Here is a 25,254-nt window from a genome sequence, read left to right as displayed (position 1 = left end):
GTATGGGAACTAAGAAACAACTATCTCAAGATTTTTAGATTAAATAATTAGCCCAATTAATCTTATAAAGTGAATAATTTACTTTCATCTGAATTATTCAAGTGTTTTACATTCAGTAGTTTTTTTTTTTTTTTTTTTTGTAACTTCAATGATATGAATCATTGGTTCAAGTTATTCTGGGTGAGTAGAGATTGCCTACATTTTTTTTTTTTTTTTTTTTTTAAGGAATGGAAGACGCCTCACCAGTGATTTTTTTTTTTTTAATATTTATTTATGATAGTCACACAGAGAGAGAGAGAGAGAGAGGCAGAGACATAGGCAGAGGGAGAAGCAGGCTCCATGCACCGGGAGCCCGACGTGGGATTCGATCCCGGGTCTCCAGGATCGCGCCCTGGGACAAAGGCAGGCGCCAAACCGCTGCGCCACCCAGGGATCCCCTGCCTACATTTTTAAACCTAATATATCCAACATATAAGAACAGGATTTTGAAATCCTATGCTACCTGAATTTCAAGCCCCTCTTAGGAAAAATGGAGCAAGGAGAAAAAAGGACTCATTGTTATTTTGAACAGTCCAGTCCTCACTGGATTGTTAGCATTTTTTTTTTTTTTTTTTGCATATGATCAGCTAATATTTTTCCATGCCGTAATGATTTATGGTTTTAGATGTGATCATTTCTTTGGTTATCCTTACAATCTTAGCATAGTTTTGGGCATATCCATGGCACTCAGTAAAAATGTACTTTGAAATTGATTTTTAAAAATAAAATATTCTAGTGGGTGGATTAAATAAATATCAACTTCTCTTACTGACCACTAGTGATAATGGTATGATATATTCTCATGGAACACTTATAGTAGGATTTTGTTTCATGATGGACATTCTTAAACATAAGCAAATAATGGGCTATTTTAAAAGCTTCAAACACTTATGTTAAATACATCTGTTTCTTAATTGCCCTGAAAAATCCATCTCAGTCCGGGTGTTGTAAGTGGGGCTTCCCTAAATAAGCAAGAGTTCAAACTTGGCCATAAATCAGCGCAAACAGAATAAATTTAAAATGTGTCTCCCTGCCATCTTGTGATGTTCATACAGTATATGGGAGGTTCGGTGCCCCTTCCCTTAACTATTCTTTGGCTGATGGCTTTTCTTGGGAATATATTTTCCTAAAGATATCCTAAGTGTGGTTGTTTCCTTGAAAGGATGTGCGCTTTTGCTGGTAAATGTTGATATAGGAAGACGATGAAAGAAATGTGAAGGACTAGAAAGGCCCCACAGTTAGCATAGGGGAGGACAGCAGGGAGAGATTAGTGTTTGTTGAGTCCCTATTTTGGGTAAGTGCTGACACTGAACATAATTTTTATTCTGTTAGATGATATTACTGCCCATTTTATCGATGAGGGAAAATTAATTAAATTGCCTAAATTCAACTTTCTTTCAGAAAAAAAAAAAAAAAAAGAATTTGAAGCTAATAGATTGAAACAGAACAGTAGTAAGTCTGTTGAGAGGGACCTCTCTTCATCAGCCTATGAGCAGACTATCCAGGGCTGGATCTCTCTGGGGCAGGCATGGGCCCTACATTCTAGCTTCATCTGCCTTAATGGATGTCTAATTAACAGAGGATTATGTCTTTAGTACCATAATCAGAGAGGAAAGTTCACATACAAATACCCCTAAGAAAGGCAGCACATAGCTTTCAATTAACATTCAAATGTTAATAACAATTTAGACTACTACATTTACCAAGCACGTGTCAAGCACTTTACATATAATTTCTATTTAATTCATAATAACCTTAAAAGTGTTATTATTTCCATTTTAATATGAAGCAATTGTAACGTAAATAATTATTATGTGGAATGAAGGGCCACATCCTTCCAGACTAGTATTTGATATCTAGTCTGTATTCTTAAATGTAGTAGTACTCATGTTTCAGTATCACATGTGAAATTCAAAACAATTATTATCTGGACATTTATTGTTTGGTCGTTTTTTGTTTTTTGCCACCTGAACCCAAAGTGGTAATGTTTTTTGGTAATCTGACCCTCATCTCCCGGCTCTCAGCCCAAGTGCTCTTCAGTGGTTAACTCCATTTTCAGAAATAGAAGTTGGCCCACATTAGCCTAAAACTGGTCAGCATGCCCCAGCTTCTCGGCCACAGTTATGGGTTCAAGATAGGCATGTATGAAAATGAGGACCAATGAAACACAGAGCTAACATTCAGCCTCCTGGGGAAGAGAAACTTTCTCTATTTCCTGCAGATTTTGTATTATGAGTGTGAATTCTGGAGCTGCAGTTATTTTGTGATGATCAGAATGAGTCCAAAGCTGCTAGTGCCCACCACCTGGAGTAGGAGAATGAAGAATGGCATTCCCCCTTATGAGCTAGAAGAGAGAGATGAATCGTGATGGTCGTTTGTGTCTGAATCAAGTTGTACCAGAAAAATAGCATTGTTGAAAGATTTTGCTTTCCTTTTCTTGTTTATGGCAATTCAAATTGAGTTTCCTATTGTTTGGAAGTGAACAAATTCTGATACCTAATTTTATTCAAAAACACTCACCAGAAAAGCAATAATTAGACTAATTAACTGGTCTACACTAAAATTAAGCACTTATGTGTGTGAAAAGTCATCATAATTTGGAAAACAAAGTCTCACACAGTAAAAAATATATATAGCACATAGAATTGAAAGATTAATATCTAGACTATGTAAAAAATCTTACAAATCAAAATATGACAGGAAAAATTAATTTATATTCATAATAAAATTGGCATATATACACAATCTTTTTAGAGGATTTAAATGAAAAGTGATTTCCTGTTAACATTCCACTTCTATTCTCAATACTCAAAGATATCCTTTTTAATCCTTTTCTCTTTGTATTATTCTAGTGGTTAAAAAAAATACATACTAACGTGTACAGGTTATATCATTAAAACTGTGTCATGATATGGGTATGCAAATGAGGCAGGACCCCTCAGTCTGGCTGTTCCATATACAACGCATAGCCCAAAGCCCATCTCCCTTTAAACATGTGGACTTAGAGATTATGGGCTTTCCCCTCGGCTGCAGGATCCTGAGTGCCCAGAGAGTAGTTTTTGTTTTCTCAATTCAGTCTTTAGCTTTTCAGTGTGATCTCCAGAAACTTGTCAAAATAATCAGTGCACTAATCTCACCCCTGCCAGTTTTCAGTGTTGCTATGGATTTGATGTCAATGGTACAACTTTTATTTTTATTTCCATGGGGCGTAGGGAAAAGAAGTAAACATATTTCCTCAGTTTTTAATTTGGAAGCTGTGGTAGGCAAAATTTTCAGATGGCCCCCAAATTCTCATCCCCTGGTGTACATGCTCCTCCTGGTTATCAGTTTAACACGAATCTAGGTATTGTTGGCAGTGATTTTATAGATGTAAAGTCCCAAATCAGCTCACCTAGGACTGTCTGGATGGGCCTCATCTAATCACACCGGCTCTTACCATTTGAGTCTAGGGGTCAAAGATGGAGGAGGCCAGAGATCTGAAGCACAGTGATGGTGCGCCACCACTGGCCTGAAAATGGAGGGGCCATGTGGCAAGGAGTGCAGGTGATCTCCAGGAGCTGAGGGTAGACCCCAGCTGACAGTCAACAGGGATATAGGGTGCCTAGTCCTACAATCACAAGGAATGGAATTATTCAAACAACATGAATGGACTTGGAAACAGATTCTTCCTCAGAACTTCTGGAGGGCAAGTCAGCCCAGCTGATCTTGATTTCGGTGTTTAAGCCATGAACGGAAAATCTAGCCACATCATGCCTGGACCTCAGAACTGTGATGCTAATTAATGGATGTTGTTTTAAGTCACTGAGTTTGTGGCAGTTTTTACACAGCATAGAAAATGAATAAAAAGTCCAACTTCAAATATCTATCTCAAAACTGCTATACTTTTAAGAAGTTCCACCAGTATTTCTGATACCTACGAGGTTTAAGTGCTAGAACTGCACTCTGCTGTCTTTGTTTATGCTTTTTTCCTGAAAGCAAGTCTCCTGTGGAAGATTGGTTAATGAGGAAGCACCATGGCACTGGGTCAGTGTCATGATCTTTTCTCACAAGAGGACATTTCTCAGTAGCCTTAGAAACCTTGAAGTTTGAGAAAAGCTGAGAGTCCCACTCAAATAGTGAACTTTATTGGAATATTGGCACAATATTGGACAAAACTTGTGGAAACAAATATCACTGCACCATGCAGTCTATGGTATAATACCTTGCTCTTCAAAGTGTGATGTACTTGGAAGTATCTGAGAAGTACTGAATCTTAGACTTCACCCCAGACTACTGAATCAGAATCTGCATCCTAAAAAGACACCCAGAAGTTTGGTGAGCACATTTAGTTTGAGGAGTACTTCCATAATACTCTAATAAAAAAATAATTTAAAAAGCTCAGGTGGACAGTGAGGATAACTAACTCCACTTGCAAGGGCTTGTCTTATCCCTGCAGAGGCACAGGGACAGAAGTTGTTTTGTCTTAATGCCTTTTAGAAATTCACAGTAAATGGGAATTTGGGACAACAAGCCCAGATTGCTCTGAGAAATAGCAGAATTCAAATTAGACAAAATAAGACAAATATCCCAAGCAGTTGCTATAATAAACCAAAAATGTGTTTGAACTATTAAAGTTAGCTTCAGTCAGAAAGATATTAAGTGTAGTCCAAGGAAGAGATATGCTCTAGCTCTTAGAAATTAAAGTGATGTTATTGATTACTAATAGCATAATAATCATTACCTTTGGCCAGTGGGTTAACTCTGAACTTTATCCACAATAACAAAAAATGTTTGACATCTCTGTTGTCCTGCCCAACTTGTAGTAGATTTCACCTATTACGTTCCTCATAGAGTTCGACTTTTCTCCAGACTAAGAAATTATTTTGATTTGTCCTAAGGGAAAAGAATAGAGAGGAATTTTGTGAAGTGAAGAGATAGAAGGGGAAGCTGGGACATAGGTGAGCAGTAACACGATAGATCTTCAGAAGGGTAAAAATCAAGTAAGATTAAAGATATTTTACTATACGACAGATGGATTGGTGTGAGTGATTTATATATCACTTCTATACCAAAATTACTTGGAAGTTATTGAGATGAAAACTTGACGGGCTAAACACTGGTTGAACCTGAACTATCAAATTAAGTGAACTCTCATTCACTGCTTCTACCGATGGTAACTAACTCAGCCTTTCCAGATGTACTTCTCAGATCAGAAATAATTAGGGGTACATGAAAATATAATTTAGAATACTGCGAACCTGAAAAATGACTGTCCTACATCTGGAATGATGACAAGTTTCTTGAAGATAGATGCTGATATTTCTTTTGTACTCCAAATAATACCAAACGCCATAGCCTCTTTTATTTTGTTTTGTGGAAAGGTAATACAGTAGAAACATGACAGCTGAATGCTTCTTTTGAATAGATGGGCATGATGTCTACCGAGCATGCAGACATTTGACCTACTTTGGTGATTTCCTGCCATTTGTAATTCCATAGCCTGTGTACCCCACTGAATTTGGTTTGAGTCAGTGATTGGGTTACGAGTGTAGCGACATTGAGATAAACCATCTCTAAGGGAGAATATTGTGTTTTATGGTGTTCTTTGCACATGGGAATTAACTTTGCTCAGATTAGTAAAGCAGATAATCATATAACAACTTCTTTGGAGTGTAATATTGATCCTTCCCTATCTCTGCCACCGACTTTTAATATGAGAAACACTTAACTTTGGATTTCACTTTGAGTCATAGAAGTTACCAACAAAGGTAGCTGGCACAATTAAAAAGTCATTTTGTATTTTTTTTTTTGCAATATAAGCCAAAGATTACAGTATATTATAAATTCAATTTAAGTCTTATACTAATATTAGCTGAGTTTTATATCTTCTGTTTTACATATTGGCTCCCCTAAGTCTGAAAGAAATGTTTTGTTGTGGGATAATAATGAAGGCAATGACATAATGACTTCATGACTTCCTGGAAGAAATCTTTGTGTAGGAGCTTGCTGTAATGGAAATCGGATTTTTATGCAACTTAATTAACTGTTATCTCCCTTTCTCTCCATATAGTAAAATTAAATGAAGTTTCTTCCTTAAATGATGGAAATATAGTCTCTGTAATGGAAAAGTTGGGGACATCCCCTTAATAAACGTAAAACCGCATACTTAGTTCTTATACTTTCTCAACATCTAAAAAATGTTTATTAGGACCATTTTATAGAGTTATTCAGAAAGAAGCATTTAATTTAGAAAGAAAAAAGTTAATTTCAGGGAAAAAAGGTCTGCCTTTAGATATATATAACTTGCTAGTTCATGAAAAATATGGACTATGTGTTTTTCTCCCTAAAAATTGACCTCTCAAACTACATTATCCTCACCTCAGAGTCAAATTCTTTTGTAAGCCAAAAATTTTATAAAAGAGGTGTAAGTTTTCTTTAAAAGAATCTTTGACATACCTTAGTTTAAGCAAAAAAAGCAACTTAAAAACATTTTTAAAGGTAATTTTAATGATTAACAATTGTTTGGATAAAGGGCTCATTTCTCAAATCCTATTTCTGCTGGTATAATAAAACATAAAGAAATTCAGAAGGCATTATCTGTTTTAAATAATATGTTTGAACATCACATATTTTAGAACACCACGTACTGATGAGTATAATAAGGTAGGGAAATAAAATAACCACTGTAAATATTTGGAAGGAAGAAATGAAATTATCTTGTTTTGCAAATTACATCATGTTATAATTATAAATCTGAGGGACTCTAGTAAAACTAACTCATTGAATCATAAAGAAAACTAGATACATTTCTGTATGCCAGTTGACTGTATACAATGATTGATAGTTTTTCTGTATACTAGTAATAAGTACATAGAAATTAAAATTTAAGGGAGTGGGGGGAAAAAAACCCTTGTTTTAGTTTCGCAGACTTCCCTAATGTTTCCAAAACTCATCCATGTTGTTGCATGTATCAAGTCCAATCTTTCTGAGTAAAATTCCATTGTATGACTAGTCCTGTAGATTCCTTGTTCATCTATTACATTTTGATAGATACTTAGGTTTTTTCTAGTATGTATTCCTTTTTATGGTTTAATATTTTATTGTATGGATATACCTCATTTTGTTCATCTATTTTTCAGTTGTTGGACATTTGGGTTGGTTTTACTTTTTGGATATTATGAATAATGCTGCTATGTACATATGTGAACACTTTTTTTTACAAATATGTTTTCAGTGGTCGTGGGTATATTCCTAGGAATGGAATTTCTAGGTCATATGATAAATCCAGTTTCACTTTTTGAAGAACTGCTAAACTTTCCTAAAGTGGCTACACCATTTTACTGTTCCAATTTCTCCATACCTTCACCAATACTAGTTTTCCTTTATTTTTTATTTTTTTACTGTAGCCAAGTTAATGGGTATTAAGTGGCATCTCATGTAGTTTTGATTTACATTTTCTTGATTAGTGATATTAACATATTTTCCATGTGCTTATAGGACATTTGCATATATTCTTTGGGAAAATGTCTATTCAAATTCTATGCCTTTCTTCAAATTGGGTTCTCTGTATTTTATTGTTGAGCTCTAAGTGTTCTTTATATATATAGATACTAGACCCTTATCAGATATATTATTTACAAATATTTTCTCCCATTGTAGAGGTTGTCTTTTTACTTTCTCGACAGTATCTTTTAATAAATAAATGTTTTTAACTTTGATGATCAACCACTTACATTTAAAGAAATAAGATAATGAGGAAAAAGCATTTTATATTTACCCACATATTAAACACTCTAGCTCTCTTTATTTCTATGAGTAGATTTCAGTTTCTGTCTGTTAACATTTTTCTCCAGCTCTAAGATCTTCCTAATATTTTTTATTGTATAGGTCTGGTAGCGACAAGGTCCTTCAGGTTTTATTTATCTGGTAATCTAGTGGAGAGAGGTGAGATAGTTAGCTTTCCTATTTAAAATCTCTGTTTTATTTTTTATAACAAGCCTGTTTTAATATTATCAGACAATAAGAGTTTAAAAAGAGGAAACTATATTCAATTTCAACAAGGGTTGAATTTATTCTTTAAGGTGATCTTGCTCTTATTACAAATAAAAAAGATAACAGAATTTCATGTTTGGTCTTTTAATTTTTTCCGGATTAAAGTTTCATGTCCTTCTATCCACTAAAACTTAGCTATTCTTCAGCAAACCATTTATTGAAAATATTCTTTTTTTAAAGATTATTTATTTATTTAGTCATGAGAGACACAGAAAGAGAGAGGCAGAGATGTAGGCAGAGGGAGAAGCAGGCTCCATGCAGGGAGCCCAATGCAGGACTTGATCCTGGGACTCTGAAATCATGCCCTGAGCCAAAAGCAGATGCTCAACCACTGAGCCACTCAGGTGTCCCTAGAATATATTCTAAATAAGAAATTCACTAAGGTATTTCTGGAGGGGCAGATAAAGTCAAAATAGAGGAAAAAAGATTTTCAGAAAATTAGGTCATCCTGTTCTACTATTATGACTATATGGGTGGAAACATTTCAGAATAGAATCTATTTTCTAACTTAACTATTCTTTATTGTCAAATGTTCTTACATATATTCAATGATAATCATAAAAGCATGGAATAATGTTGATATTATAAAGTTACTTTCTATTCACAAATCTATAACTTTAAAGAGTAAAGTCCTACAGAGAAAAACATTGAAAGCAATATAAAAATATAGGCTCCCAGACACTTGAGAATTATTCATAATGCTACTTTACATGATGCTATCATGATGCTAATTATTCATGATGCTACCCTAAACATTCTCTGTATCTAGTCTGGAGGAAAGAGTAGACACGTAATTCAGCATTTATTATTTGAGCTATTTATAGTTCTAGGTGATCAACTGGTATTTCACAAAGTGAGCTATGTTTTGACAACTTGAGGTTCTTTATATAGATGATGAAAAATATAATTTTTAAAAGTGAGTTTAATCTATACAGGCAACTCACCAATACACTGCAATTTAGAGGAGGAATGATATTGTGAGGTGAAGGTTTGTTATGCCTATTCTCTATAACAACTGGATGATTTATTTTTTTAATAATAATTTTTTGAATATAAATCATATTCTCTAAGCAAACATACAAATAATTAAATCCCTCTACAAAATAACAGATGTTCGGTTACATTCCCATCTAATTATTACTGGTAATTATAGATAGTTTTTAAAAATTGCTTATAATTAAATATATGATCTTTGTAACATTTTATTATGTTTTATTTGTCATTGTACAATGAATATTTTCCCATGTCATTAACTATACTTAAAGCAATTTAATGACTGTCTAGTATGTCATCATGTAGTATACAATTTATTTAATTGGTTCTCTTTGATCAAACATTTATATTTTAAGACTTTTGTGACATGCTCCCAAAGTATTACTTACTATTTCATCATCAACATTTCACAAAAATAAAAGAGATTTGTTTCCTAATGGAGGCCCCAACCAAATGGGTATTATATAATTTTTTCCTACATTGTTATCTTCATTGAATTTAATAATTTATGTGTATTGCAATAGCTTCATAAATTCTCTTCTCTTTCTACACTTACTATCAATCAATACTCATAACAGTAAATTTAAATTTTAAACTGAAATATTTTAACAGATTTTAATTTAGATATAACTTACATACAAAATTTGCAATTTGTAGTATGTAATTCAATGGTTTTTAGCATACTCACAAGACTATATAACCGTTACCACTATCTAACTCAAGGAAATTTTCATCAGAAGTGCTTCGTATCTATTAGCAGTCACACTCCTCATTCCTTTTTCTTCCATTCTCTTGTCAATGACTAATTTAATTTCCATCTTTATGGTTTTGCCTGTTCTGGACATTTTATATAAATGGAATCAGAGAGAACGTGACTGTGCAGGAAAAAGCACATCAGGCTTAGGTTACTTTAACTGTGCACATGACCAAGAAAGGTCTATTTTCAGAACTGGCCCTTGACCAGCTCCTGAGTCTTGAGTTCTCAGCCCTTAAAATGTTCAACTGGATGACTGTTTTTGTACACCAAAGGCCTTGCACCAGGCTCTATCAGTTTGCCCCTTATATTTTATGTTAACAATGCGATTAATGTGAATGCTTGTTTTTTTGCCCTGCAGGTCTGGAGTCTGAGTAGCTGAATGTGAGTAGCCTGTGAGACTGACTCCAAGGAAAAGTCCTGGATACCCAGGCTCCTGTCAGCTTCCCCGATTGACAACACTTTGCATCTGGTGGAGCCCATTGTTGCTGTGACAATTGAGTACATTCCAGGTGACATCACCAAGAGCATGCACCCGGAAATTTACCCCTAATCTCTTCCAGACCTTCTCACAGACACTTTTTCCTTCTTCCAGTCAGCATCCTTTGCCGTGGGAAATCATAACCATAAATATAACAGCATCTAGTTCCCAAGAGTTTTTCTAGTGAACCATCAAGTCTGAGGATGGCCTTGGGAACCATCAAAACAGGGACTTTGGCTTCTTTCATTTAGCCTCATGCTTTCAAAGTTTATCCATACCTAGCATGTATCACTACTTCATTTCTTCTTCATTGTTGAATAATATGTCACTGTATGGATATACCACATTTTGCTTATGAATTTATCTGTTAATGGACATTTGGGTTATTTCTACTCTGGGTATTATGAACAATACTACTATGAAAATTCAAACACAAGTTTTTTTCTGTGGGCTTATATTTCAGTTTTCTTTTGTATATCACTAGGAATGGAATTGCTGAGTCACCTGATAACTCTATATTTAACTTTTTGAGGAACTACCAAATTGTTTTTCAGAGTGATGCATTATTTCACATACCTACCAGTACGAGAGTTCCAATTTCTACACAACCTCATCAACCCTCATTTTCCATTTTTTTATTATAGTCATCCTAGTGGGTACGAAAAGGTATCTTGTGATTTTGATTTGCATTTCTCTAATAACTATTGATGCTAAGCATCTTTTCTCGTGATTATTGGTAACTGTGTGCCTTCTTTGGAGAAATGTCTATTCAAATCCATCCTAGTGGGTACGAAAAGGTATCTTGATTTTGATTTGCATTTCTCTAATAACTATTGATGCTAAGCATCTTTTCACGTGATTATTGGTAACTGTGTGCCTTCTTTGGAGAAATGTCTATTCAAATCCTTTGTCCATCTTTTGGGTTGTCTTTTTATTGTTGAGCTGTATGAGTTCTTTATATATTCTGGATACTAGACTCTGATTATATATATGATTTATAAATATTTTCTCCCACTGAATGGCTTGTCTTTTCACTTACTAGATGGTGTCCTTAGAAGCACAAACACAAGCACAAACTTATTTTGATGGAGTTCAAAATATTTATTTTTTCTTTCGTTTTTTGTGCTTTCTATGTCATATGCAAACTATATTAAACATTCAGAAACTCCCCAAAATAATATGGCATAGAACTATGTACATAAAACAGAGATTTAACATATTTACTTATTCTGCAATACTTGTGTATTTTTTAGAAAGTAATATATGACTTAACATCTGTCTTTCCTTGCTCTTCTTTTCGGTCAGAGTAAACACAAATCCTGAGTCTGGTATGTGCCATTTCCACATAAATTATTTTAAATAATTTTATGATACAGGTAAAAATATTCACTTTATTATAGGATTATTTTATTGTTTAAAACATTTTCATAAATAGTGTCATGTACCTAGCTTTTTTTGTTTTTCTCTGTGGTAATGTTTTTAAATTTTATTCATGTTCTCATGTAGATCTAATTATTCTCACCTTGGTATCACGTTCACTTACATACATACATAAGTTAATTTATTTTTTCATATTCTACAAATGTAAGATTAGGTTGCTTTCAATTTTTTTTTGCTTTTATAAATAATGTTTTGATGTACATCTTTGTACATGCCTCTTAGTGCACAAAGGGAAACGTTTTTAATGGTATCTACCTAAAAACAAAATTTTAGATTAAAAAATATACTTATAATAATTTTACTATAAATTACCACTCTGTTGTAATAATTTATATCCAACCAGTAAAGTATGAGTCAAGATATTTCTTACTTGTTCATCAACATTTTGTTAGAATTTATTATAAATTTATCATAAATTATAAATTTTGCCAATGAGATAGATATAATTGGTATCTTATCAAATTATAATTTGAATTAATCTGTTTAGTAGTAATATTGGTCTTCATATGTACTGGCTACTGGATTTCCTCTTGTAAAATTTCTGTTCATATTTTTTGACCATTCTACTATTGTTTTTTTCTCCTGATAGCTTCTTATAGATTTGTTACAGTTTTTAATATATTCTGGATATTAATGCATACCAGTTGCATGAATTGCTCATACCTGCATTTTTATTTTTATGCTACCCTTTACAAAGAAAAGTTTTAAATTTTAGTTTAATTCATTAATCTTTTCCTTTATGATTTGTTTTGTGTCATGTTTTGAAACCCTTTCCTACCCCACTTTCATGAAAATATTATATTTCTCTGAAACAGAAAGATTTCATTTTATTTTGGGGTATTAATCCATCTTGATTTGAATTTTACATACCATAGGCATCAGGAAATTAATTTTATTTTTCCATAGAGAAAGTCAAGTATTCCAACTCTATTAATGAAGTAATTTATCATTATGCATCTATGCTGATATGTTATTCACTTATATAAGAAATTCTTGCATATGAATTATCTGTTTCTCCATTAAGTTATTGAATGACTTATACTAAATCTGTCCTTGGATTTTTTTATATGTTTTATTACTCTTGTGAATGCTATCTTATTTCTATTTTATTTTTAATGGGATTTGCTGTTTATAATTTTGTGCTTATTTTGCATTAAAAACCATCTATTAAAAATTTCTTCTTAAAGTATATCCTTTAATAACACTGACAGTGAGGGTCTATGAGTGGCAAATTCTTTTAATCTTTGACTGAGAATGCCCAATTTCATCCTTACCCTTGCAATATATTTTTTATCTGTATATAGAAATCTTGGCTGATAGATTTTTACCTTCAGCACTGTCAGGATATCATTCTATAATCTTTTTGGATTTTTTTCTTTTTGCTTTCAAGAGGCTGTTGCCAATCATTTTTTTTTCTTTGTTGGTAATGTAGCTTTTCTTTCTGGTAGCATTTATGTTTTTCTCTTTACCCCTTTATCTTCTTAATATACATAATTTCACTAAAATATGGTCACAGTTAATTTCTTTTTAATTATTGTACTCAGGACTTTTTAGCTCTTTCAATTTTAGGATTCATATCTTTTATTAATTGTGGAGAGTTCTCTGCCATTATTTTAAAATTATGATTTTTCACACATTGTCATTCTCTCCTTCTGAAATTTCTATTTTAATATAGTAGATCTTTTCATCCTTTATTCAATGTTTCTTTCATATTTTTCATCTCATCAACTTTCTATATTGCATCTAAGAGTAATTTCCTCAGATATTTCTCCTAATGCATTATCTCTTCAACTATTTCTAATCTTCTTTTAAACCAATCCATTAAGTATGCTGTTTTTTATTTCTGCAACTACTTTTTGGATTTCTGGAAATACTTTTTATATGTTCTCAAAATCTGTTGACTGTTTTAAAAATGTACACTATTTATCTCTTTATTTATACTACGTATTTATTACTTGTGGTTTATATTACTTTATTTATCTTCAGTTATTTTAAACATTCTTCCTTTTGAGGCCCTCAGAATATTGTTTTACGTCCTAAGTTCAAGGGATGCTAACCCTCCTATTTGTTTCTGCTGACTCTTGTTCATGGGGAATTTTTTGTGGCATGCTCATCTTCGGTAGAGACAGTTTTTCCTTTAGCAAACTCATAACATTTGAACTGTAATTTCTCTCCAGAGAATATTTTGCATTAACTTACCAGGAAATAAACTGAGAGGAGTTTATATATTGATTTATCAGCTTGGGGATTCCTCGACATTCAGCTGATACAAATTTCAACTCCCCACCAACTTGTGATGCAATAATTTTTACTTTCTATTCTACCTAGAACCCTGTAGCTTCCATGTTTCAGTGGTTAGAGATTTTTTTAAAAATTACCCTTTTTCTGAAGTCTTTAGAAAAAAATCTCAATGTTACCACTTTCCCATTTGGGAACCCAAGGCCATATCTCTTATTCCTATTGGACATTGAAACTCCAGGCTCTGACATTAGGTCTTATGTCCAAGTATCTCTTTACTCTGGTGACAATCCCTGAGCTTATATTACCTATTTTCAGTTTACTTGGCTTCTATCACTTGAGGATATTCCTTTCTTTCTTTTGGACTGTTCCATATATTTCAAATTTTGGTTTAATTCAGCATTTCTATGTGTTGTTATCAGAAAGGTTCAGTATTAAGTCAGTGTTAACACATTTAGTTCTAAGCAGAACAGTACTGGGAGCAAACAAAGCACCTGTAATTTCTCTATTTATAAAACTTAACTGCTTCATTGTGGGCTACTATGGTCAGTTTTCGTAAATGACACATGGACTATTTAAAACAAAGAGGAAATCTCTGTATATTAATATCAGTTTATTTAATCAAGTTTGGTAAGCTTCTCCAATTCAATTTTATAACTTCACACTTGATTTGCTAGGCTGAGAATTCTATGAAATTTCCTTAACAGTATTATTATATCTGTGTCCATTTCTCCTTGTGTTTTCAACAGCTTTTGTTTTATGCTTTATTAGTATATTTTATTGAATGCTTTCTTAGTGAAAAGTTACCGCATATGTGCAATTTATGTTTAAAACCTTAAATTAAAAAAATTTTTTTTAAAAATAAAAAAAATAAAACCTTAAATTTAAACTTGACTTATTCTAATACTCTGAGCCCTTCTTTCTTTGTATTGCATTTGTTTGGTAGATATTTAAATACCTTTAAAGACCCCAAGTCAAAACCGAGTGTGCCTCTTACAGACATAATATGGTCCATTTTTCAAATCCTAACTGATATGAACATACATTATTTGAGTATTTGCTATCATTATGGCATGGGTCTTTTGTCATTTTATGCTTAACAGGTTGACCTCTAATATTTTTCACTGCTATTTCCTTTGATATATAATTGTTATTTGTTTCAATTTCTTCACTGATAATTTAGAAAGAATATATATTTTTATTTATTTCAATAATAAGTGGATACCCGTATTTCTGAATTAGTAAATTAAAAAATCAAACAATATATAATGTTTCCCTGTACATATCTGTAGAGGTTATAGTTTAACAACTTGTATATGCCCATGAGTATTTTTCTAGTCAGATACAATTCTTTTTGAGTTAATGCTGGTAGTATATATTTTTCACCAAATTAAATAATTTCTTAATATTTCCTTCTGCATTTTATGTCTTTGTAGAGATTTTTCTTTCTTTCTTTTTTCTTGATTAGACTTCTGTAGGGGTCTATTATACTGCCTTTACTATTGTTTTACCATAAAACTCTGATTCCTAGATTTATTATTTAAGTTTACAGCTTTTCTTTTAAAAATGCATTATATTATATTCTCCTTTTATTTATGTTGCTTTATCCCTCTCGCTTTCCTTCTTTGTATGCTTGTTTTTCTAACTCCTTCAGTTCTTTATATATTTCATTAAAGGCTATAAATGCACTTCAGAATAGCTTTGTACTCAATCTCCTGAGTTTTGATAGATATCAATCTTAATGTTGGCGCAGATATTTACAGTTTTAAATTTCCTCTTTGGCTAAAGAGTCATAAAAAATGATATCTTTACCTTTTATTTAATTTGCTTATTAAAAACATCTTGTTAATTACTAGTTGTTTTTTTAAAATATTTTATTTACTTATTCATGAAAGACACAGAGACAGAGAGAGGTAGAGACACAGGCAGAGGGAGAAGCAGGCTCCCTGTGGGGTGCCAGATGTGGGACTGGATCCCTGGACCCCAGGATCATGCCCTGAGCCGAAGGCAGATGCTCAACCACTGAGCCACCCAGGTGCCCCGAATTACTAGATTATTGTGTGTGATTAAATATACAATCTGCTCACAATTTCTGTTTTGTGGAATGCATTCAAGTTTGTCAACATTTGGGGCAACCCGGGTGGCTCAGCGGTTGAGTGCCGCCTTTGGCCCAGGGCCTGATCCTGGGGACCCGGAATCGGGTCCTGAGTCAGGCTCCCTGCATGGAGCCTGCTTCTCCCTCTGCCTGTGTCTCTGCCTCTCTGTGTGTGTGTCTCTCATGAATAAATGAATAAAAATTTTTAAAAGTTTGTCAACATTTTAAGATCACCTGAAAATATTGCCTATTTTGTCAGTCTTTTTTCTACCAATCTACATTAATCGAGATTGTGTAAGTGCTTACAAAAATCAATAATGGTAGTGGCTTAACTGAAACAATAGTTTATTTCTTGTTCTTTCAACAGTCCAATGTGGCTATGACTAGTCTGGTAATCTGCTCGAATGATTCAGGGATCCAACTTCCTTTCACTTCCTTAGGGCACTATAACCCTACCCTTTGTGAAGCAATCTACAAATTGTTATCTGCCAGCAACAAAATAAGGAGCTTATAGCAACATATAAATCAACTGCATTACTTATCACAGTGTTTAATTCGGTCAATATATTGTTCATAGCCAGACTTTCTCAGTGAAGGAAGCAGTGCTGCTCTAGGCCCTTCCAGTGCTCTATGTGTTTTCTGTATCTTATTGTAGACCAGGAAGAGAGACAGCACAGAGAATTGTTAGGAGACTGCTTTTAGTAGTAGTTATGCCCAAAAGTGGCATTTATCATTCTGTCTACATTTCATTAATCACAACTCACGTAACCTTAGGCAACAATAAAAGAAGCTGGAAATATATGGGAAAGCCAATGCCCAAGAAAAAAAAATGATTTTTGTGAACATAGTATAGTGTCTCTGCCACAACGTTTTCTGTATTTTCTTTTCCCTGTGTTCATCATAGGAGTATCTGTAGCACTTTTTATTCCCAATCCATTATTTGTGTGTGTGTGTGTGTGTGTGTGTATATATATATATATATATATATATATATATATATACATTTCTTCATTCCCAAAACATAAAGAAGACTTTCAATTGATACTTATTTTAAGACACAATGTTGGGCTTTGTTCTTCTGTTTTCTTCATCTGACCTTGTTTTCTCAGTTTACACGTACTTTTTAAAAGACATCATTAGGTTGGTTTTCTGCCAACAGTAAATAACAGGACTAGCTATGTCCACCCTGCCTTGAAGACTTTTTCCAGTTCTGATCACATGTCACACTGTTGCTGTTGGTACATTTTAGAAACAGACATGAATCAGATGCCTGGTGAGTATTATTTTCTAAAGTTTTCAACTTGTCTGAATGGTGCAAATAAAAATTTTAAATGCTAGTCTCACCCTGATTTGTATTGTTAGTCCCACTTTACACAAAATAGTGTAGTTTCCTCTAGATTTTTAGAGTTTGGGGGGTTACAAAAGATTTCTTGATTTTTTTTTCTTATAGGGCCAACAATTTTCTAGAATAGAAAATTTGTTTCATTCATTTAAACAAATGGTTTAATTTTTCCCCCTTCTAACGGCCCAATAAGAATCTTCCACAGCAACTTGAAGAACACATTTTCAAATTCATGGTTCTTAAAGAGCTACCCCAAGAATCTCCAAGCACGAAAACAAACCCATTCTATAGAATCTCTGTGATAACTCAGCTGAAAGCTAGGAATATAAATATAAAATCTAGTGGGGCGTAAAGATATAAGGAAGCAAGTTTACTACAATTAGCCTTACAGGAGTGAGGAATTTATCTCTCAGTGCATTTTAAGCAATTGTATTTTTACTTTACGCTTGGTAGCCTATTTTGAAAAATAATTGCAATAATTTATCTAACTTGTTTTGCTGCAATGTAGTGTGTTTTAAATGGACTTGCTTTGTTTGAGCTGCTTTGTCAATATTATAGACTGGGATATCTATATTTGGGTGCCAATCACTGTTTTTTTTTTTTTTTTTGCTGTCGTTACTTATTAATCTTAACATCACAAATGATCATGTTTTTAAGTGTCACATAGACCTATCTAATGATGTTTGGGTTTTTTAAGAACTCAAGACTATTCATAGTTATTATAAGGACTCAGTGTCATTGGATTATCACTGTCTCTCTTATATGACCAATGTATGTTTTATTACCTTGTATTTATTTTATTTCTCATATCACTTTTTAGATGTAGCAATGATAGATTACTCAAGGTAATAGGACTGGAGTTCATTTTCTTCAGCAAGAACTTTCTAACCCTTTAGCCTTCTTTAAAAATCAACACCTTCTTTCCCATAAATACCTATCTTTGGTAGCCATGCCTTTTTATGTTCACCTCAGAAATAAGATTGGAAGGCAATTTCCTATGGTTGGTCAAATTTCTGGGTAACCATGGGATGAACAGAACTTAGTCCTATACTCCTATGGTATAGATTGTGATGACAACACATTGGTATCCAACACAATTGATCTCAGAATTGTTTTCATCTTTTTGTTTATATTGAGTATTGGTCATAGGCAAATGTTTTCTTCTTTTCATGGCTTTCTCTTTAGAGTTTTATAAATCTATGTTTGAAAGGAGTTGGGAAAATCTGCAAGATGTCGATACTAAAAAACAATGGAGCATCGTTGTATTTTGTCATTGTCATTCCTAAATTGTTTCATTTATTCTACAGCAAGACCAAGATAGATTTTATATTAAGATGGCTTGTTTTCTCTATTTATAGCATCCTATAGCAGCTACCATAGCATTTATTATGTGGTAGATATAAAACTAAATATGTTTTTAAACTCACTTGTGGGTGAAGGATAGTCTTACTTTAGGCAGCAGTCAGTAAGTTCTGAATACTAGTAGATAGCCTCAAAGGCTCTGGGATGTGTGTGTGTGTGTGTGTGTGTGTGTATGGTGGCAGGGGCTGGGGGTAGGGGTGGGAGTGGGAGAGTCTGTATATCTCCGTGATTCGGTGGCCACAGGGTGTAATAGAAACAATGTTGAGTCAGCGAGACTGGGTGGCAATGCTGGGATTCTGTCTCAATCCCTTGAGCTTTGGTCTTCAACTACGACCTTGGGAGGCAGGACTAGATTGTCACTGAGGGCATTTCTACCTCTACAACCATTCAGTTTATGACAGGGCCCTGAAATATGCCATTTCCAAAGCTGGATATTTCTCAATCCAGTTCTAAATTATGATAAATGCTCTAAATTAAAATATTTAATTAAGAGAATCATGAGGTGATCTATGTATTCATTATTAAACACTGACCATTCTCTAATAAAGAGAGTCAGCTCTTCTAAACTGCTTCACTCAGGAAGGTTGATGATATTTCCCTGTGTAGGCGGCTGACACCTTTGGGTACTTTTGATTTTCCATTCTAACTTTACTGCATCCTATGTTTCTGTGATACTGATGAACAATCTGGATTTCTATCTTCTTAAAGAGCTACACTGGATACTAGATGCATTATTCTTGAAACAACTTGTTCTTTTTATTAAGGCTAATCTTTGGGGTATAAATATATACATACATGCATTCTTCAGATTTGTCTTTGTAATTTCTGTTCCTCCTTCCTCTCATTGCTGGTCTCATCTTTTAAGTTTTGAAACTTTTTCTGATCCATATCCTACCTTTCAGAAACTTAAAGTAATGCAGTCATTTGCTAGATACCTATCCTATTCTTAAAGCATAACTCTGAAATATTTGCCAGTTATACCAAAAAAGGAGACTTTAATTCATTTCACTGAAAGATACTATCTCCTTTTCTTCCTTCCTCTAGAGATATCCCTATGCTCTGATTTTTTTCCTTCATCCAAGCCACCTGAGACACCCCCTTCAACTTCCCTTCCCCCTCCACTGCGCATAAGTTTTCAGGTACCAAGGTGGTAAAGAACTATCATGTGTTAACTGACAACTGTGATTAATTCATAATGACCAACCATCAGAAGAGTATGGCAAAAGATGAAAAGTTGCATTCAGGCTCCTCAGAAAGGTGACCTAAGGTAAATAATTGAATTTTGCTATAGGCAACGGATGGCTAAATGAAGGGAAAGAGGTGTGCATTCAGAGTCTAATTCTAATTCTAATTCTGCTTGAGGACCACTCACTGCAGATAGTCCAGTCTGAATGTCTTAGAAGGAATGAAGTGTTACGTGATATAATACGTTACTTCCATTATCGTGCTTCCTTTGTAATATGTAAGATCTATTTCTTGGTGAACTGAAAGATTTTAGTGATAGTACTTAATGGTATAGATACTGTAGCTTTCGTCTTGTTTTCAATGATATAAATAGCACAACCTGTAATTCTAATAGAATCTGTCCACTTGTCAGGGGGATGTGTCTGACTAATGAATAAGAGTCAATTACTCTGACAGTATTTCCTCATATTGAGATACTATGACTCTAGGACAAATTTGGAGATATATTTCAACCATTATCCAAAAGGCAGTGCTTATGTGCAGATCAGGGGTCTGCAAACATTCTTTTGTACCGGGGGCTGATAGTAAATATACTTGGCTTTGTGGGCCACTTAAGGGATCTTGGTTGCATCTGATTCTTTTTTTTAACATCCTTTAAAAATGGAAAAGGTATTAGCACATGGTCCTTACAAAGTTTACCAACTTCTGGCTTAGATTGCAAACATTAAGAAATTGCCATACATAGATCTTTATGAGCTTGCTCCCTTAGATAACAATATTCTCACTAAAATAGATTAAACTTAAATATTATAATTACAAAATTAAAATATAATCCCAAGACAATGGGATGGAAAATACAGCTATCTAATTGTTAATAAAGCTTTGATTTTTGTTCTCAATATAGGTAGGCTAAGGAGAATATATGAAAATGAAAAATGAAAAAAAAGCTATTTAAAAATTTTCCTATCTGGACAAGTTCAAGAACACTAGGAGTTTTAAATCACAATGGAAAAATGATCATCTTTAGTCAAACCCAATTTACTCTTTACTTGAAACTCATTGTTATATTCATATCTACACCATCTTATTACATCCATTTGCAACAAAAACAATTTATTAAAAATTCCATTCTGAGCATAAAAAACATCTAGCATGTATCAAATCAACACTCAAAATGCTGATGGTCAGTGATAAGAATCAGATACCATAGAGAAGTATTCTCTTTGTAGATATCAGAGAGAGTCTTTTTATCTCGGGAAGAGAAAACAAGGGATGCTTTCAGAAATACTACGATTAGTTGGTAGAGTCCAGGTATTCATTAGATATGATCTAAACAAATAGAAATAGCTTGATTTGTAGCTGATTTTGTAATAATGTGCAATCATTCAAAATGGTGAATAAAAAGAATGCACTACTTATAAACTGAAGTTTTACATTAACTGAACACAGGTGACCAATTGGACAATAACTCACTCCTTGCCTTTTCTGAAACTCTTCCTCTTCCTATGTGGTGCTGGTATTCTGGTAAATAATTTAGTGATTCTGAAACCAAAAAGAATTATTGGTTTAAGTCTCCTCAATTCTAAGAAGGAAGGGCTTTTTTTACATCAGCAGAATGTTCATAGCAGGAGAGAAATACAATTTTCCTGTGTAGTATAAATAAAGCAAAGAAACATTTATCACTGAAGTTCTCAAACTATTTGGTGTTGGAAAGTCTGATCAATCATTTGCGTATGTGGTTTATTATTTTTGTTTTGCTTCTTTTTTCCACATATAAAAAATAAGCAACTTATAAGTAACCTGAGTGAAGAGTCAACATGAGTCACAAATACACATTCTAGAACAGAAACTGCACTGTATCATTTAAAAACTCCTGAACAGAACAGAAAATTTCTATTACCTTTTTGTGCTTCAAAGGAAACCCAGTGTACTCATATCTCAAAAGTCTTTTGGTGCAGACTTGTGTTTTAAGCAAGTGGAGCAACATTGATTGCATGTTCTCTTTTCTAAGGGAGGTTTTTTTTTTTGTTGTTTTTGTTTTTTACTAAATGCTTTTAATATTATTAATTTCTTCTCAATTATGAATTGCTCTATTTGTGAGAAATCATTCTGGGCTGAATACTAAAGCAAGTGTGTAATATGGAAAGGCAACTAAATGCATTTCAGTCTCATTGATTTTGTTTTCTTTTACTTGGCAAAGTATATTTCCATTCAATGAAATTTAATTACTCACCAATTGTGTGTGAAGTCTTGTGCTATAATAGATATATTATAGGATACCAAGACAGATCAACAATGGCCCTGGTTCTGAAAGTCCTTAGCTCTAGTGAGCATGACAATCAAGATACCCCAAACAGTGTTAAAATAGGCAGACCTATTTTTGTTTGAAATATCACAAACAAAATAAAGCTGCTTCTACCCTGATTGTTCACAGTGGCTATCTTGGTCTTGCTGTACAATGATTGAGCAGCTGTTGTCTAAATGTGTCCCTCATGGCTCTCGTTACATATGTGATGATAAGAAAGCTTACTCTTAAAATTAGTAGCTGATATACAAAGAAAAGGCAGGCACAGAGACAGATACAAAGCAAGAAAGTTGAAAACTATAAATAGTCAAGCGACTGAAGCCAATTATGAAAATGGAGAGTTAACAGAAATGCTTTGAAAATACTCTAAATTTCTAAGGCAACTCATTCAATCTCCCTAAAGATTTGCTAATGTGCTAGTGCTCTGATAACAAGCTAGGTGCATAGATAAAGAAATCTGTGATTCTCTTATTTAGAAATGGTTTTCTGTAGAATGTGTAAGGTATGATTGTACATTTTGGGAGCAATTAAAGCTCTACCTCGTCATTAGAGTGAATCCATCCAGACAGAGCCATAAACAGCCAGCCCAGTCCTCTGTGGGAGACGAGGATGTACACGTTTGATTAATGGTTGGTACTGATGACACCTGGAATCCGAACAGTTGGAGTCATACCTCAGGAAATGCTTCAAGGACACAAGGAAGCACCATCTGAAGCAACACAGATGCTGATAACAGAGAAATAGTTATATCCAGGATGAACACTGTGAATAAAGGAAGCAACTGAATTTAAATAGAAACCAGAGGGCAGAAAGCAGAGCAGGAAAGAGCCTAAGAAAGAACAAAAGCAGTGGGCGGGGCAAGCGGCACCTGCTCTCATGAGTCACAAGCCTCTTTCCCCTCCCTGAGGGTCTTTCTTGAGCGGGCTCCTCTTCAGTCTCCCCTCCTCCACTTGGGGCCCCCAATCATTCTCTCCTTTAACCTCTGTTCTTCCCTTATTTTAACTCCATCTCCAAGTCTTGCTCATTTAAACTTTTGTTTTTCCTGCTTGGTTTCCCCTCCCCCACCCCCATTTTTTTTTTTTTTTTCCATGAAGGATATGACCCATATTTCTATGATTAAAAAGTTATGGATTCATTTAAAAAATGGATATTTATTTCCAGGTAATGACATTTATACTGATGACATTTTACCGAGCCAAGACTCATTTATGAAGAGGATCTATAAGTGCAAGTCCCACATGGCCACAGTGGTCACGGTAGGATTTCCGAGGAAATAGAGGTCATGGTTGCTCATCAAGCCTTATGTTCGGGTACCTTTTCTGAGGCTCGGTTTATTTGTATCTAAAGTGGCGCTGATATTGCATTTTTTTGAGGCTGGAAATTTATCTCACCGAAAGCTGAGGTTCTGAAATGACTATTTATGAAGAAATTGCTTTATATCTGTTTCTTAAGAAGTTTTTGTTCTTTTGATATGTTTTCAAAATTATGCTCTGTTGTAGCTCGGACATGTATTTCCCAGCCCTCAAAGAAGAATTTTTATCAAAAGAAAGAAAAGCACCTGACCTTGCTAACGATGGCTGCTGAGAAAACAGACAAAATAGCTATTTTATATGACTCTCAGCTGAGCCAGTGATCTGACTGTAGGAGAAAAAAGCTTGAAGCAATTTACTTCCAAATATAAAGACCGAGAAAAGTCCAGATGGATATAAACTATACTCTTAGTGAAAGATACACAACTACAAATATTCATGTTGCTGGTGAGCAGATGCATGATATAGGTGTGATTCCTTGTCAGCCTCATGAGTAAAAAAATGAGGCTTCTCTTTACAATAAATTTAGAGAGACTAAGTGTTAGTAAAGTGAAAAAGCCTTTGCTAATTGGAAGCTTTTTTGGCAAAAGAGTTAAAGCTCATAGTAAATGGAGAATTCTGGAACCAACAAGGTGGACAAGCTTCAGGAAGACTCTAGTCACTGAGCTTATGCAAGATTAGGGTCGCCCTGTTATTGTATTGATAAAGCAAAGGATTTATGAGTTTTACAACTATTTTCAGAAAGTGATGTTATCTATATTTTAATACATACATCATCGAATTTAAGTCATGGTTCATTTTCTTAGTTGACCATCAGAGGTCACGTTCACTCAGTGAATTATTATCCGTTATGACAACATACTTCAACTATAGTTACTGCATCAAGGGGAAAAAGGTTCACCTTCTAACTCCCCAAGCATTGGCTGTGCAAAACACAATCTATTTGTTTAGCCTGTTATTGACCTAACAAAAATTTGAGTTTATGCCCTAAGCATTGGGGATGCAATAATAAACAAGAAAGACACAGTTTCTTCCCTTACAGAAAGGAAGAGAGAAAATTAAATTACAATTGATCCTAAGAAGGGTAATTCATAAATATACATAATCCTGTTTGGGATGGCCTGAAAAGGGTTGTTGTTTTGGCAAAGGGTTGTAATAAAATGCAATTAAAACTTTTTAAACAAGGGAGAAGAGTGGTCAGATTTGCAATTAAGAAAGACTTTGTTGACTACAAAGTGAATGAATGATAGAGGATGACAAGAGTGAAAGAAACAATATTTTTTGTAGTTTTTCAGGTCTTTCTGTCAATAACCTGACAGGGTGGTGATTGTGGGTAAGGAGAGAAAAAAAGAGATTCAAGAACATTAAAGGCTAAATCAAGAAGCTTTGGTAATTTTCTGGATGTGAGAGGTGAAAGAAAGGAGAGGACTCAAGAATGGTATTTAGATCTAAGCGCTTGAGTAGATGATCTATTAAGGATAGTCAATAAAGAGTTAGATCTATAAACTGAAGGCCCAAATATACACAGTGGAATCACCAGCATAGAGATGGTGCTATGTAGGTTTGTCTGTGATGGGGATTAGTACTAGAAAACATCGCAAGTACTTTTGACGGGAAGAACATGGCAAATTAATAATTCCCTAGGCTTTAAATATAGCTTTTCACTTTTGTTGGTTTTC

General features: G+C 33.9%; 1 long non-coding RNA gene across 5 annotated transcripts in view; it reads right to left on the bottom strand.

The window, feature by feature from the left end:
* The window catches only part of LOC106557600, a 75,385-nt gene that overhangs the window by 19,669 nt on the left and 30,462 nt on the right, over positions 1 to 25,254 (bottom strand). For 3 of the 5 annotated variants that reach the window (XR_005377235.1, XR_005377234.1, XR_005377237.1), the window contains exons 3-5: positions 21,434 to 21,502; positions 4,760 to 4,911; positions 4,241 to 4,330 (exon numbers count right to left, since the gene is read on the bottom strand). This is a non-coding gene — a long non-coding RNA (uncharacterized LOC106557600). The remainder of the gene's footprint in view (positions 1 to 4,240; positions 4,331 to 4,759; positions 4,912 to 21,433; positions 21,503 to 25,254) is intronic. The other 2 variants (XR_005377238.1, XR_005377236.1) reach the window with 2 other exon arrangements.

The sequence above is a fragment of the Canis lupus genome, chromosome 23, assembly GCF_011100685.1.
Source record: "Canis lupus familiaris isolate Mischka breed German Shepherd chromosome 23, alternate assembly UU_Cfam_GSD_1.0, whole genome shotgun sequence".
Lineage (NCBI taxonomy): Eukaryota > Metazoa > Chordata > Mammalia > Carnivora > Canidae > Canis > Canis lupus.
This window is presented reverse-complemented; position numbering and strand designations above follow the sequence as displayed.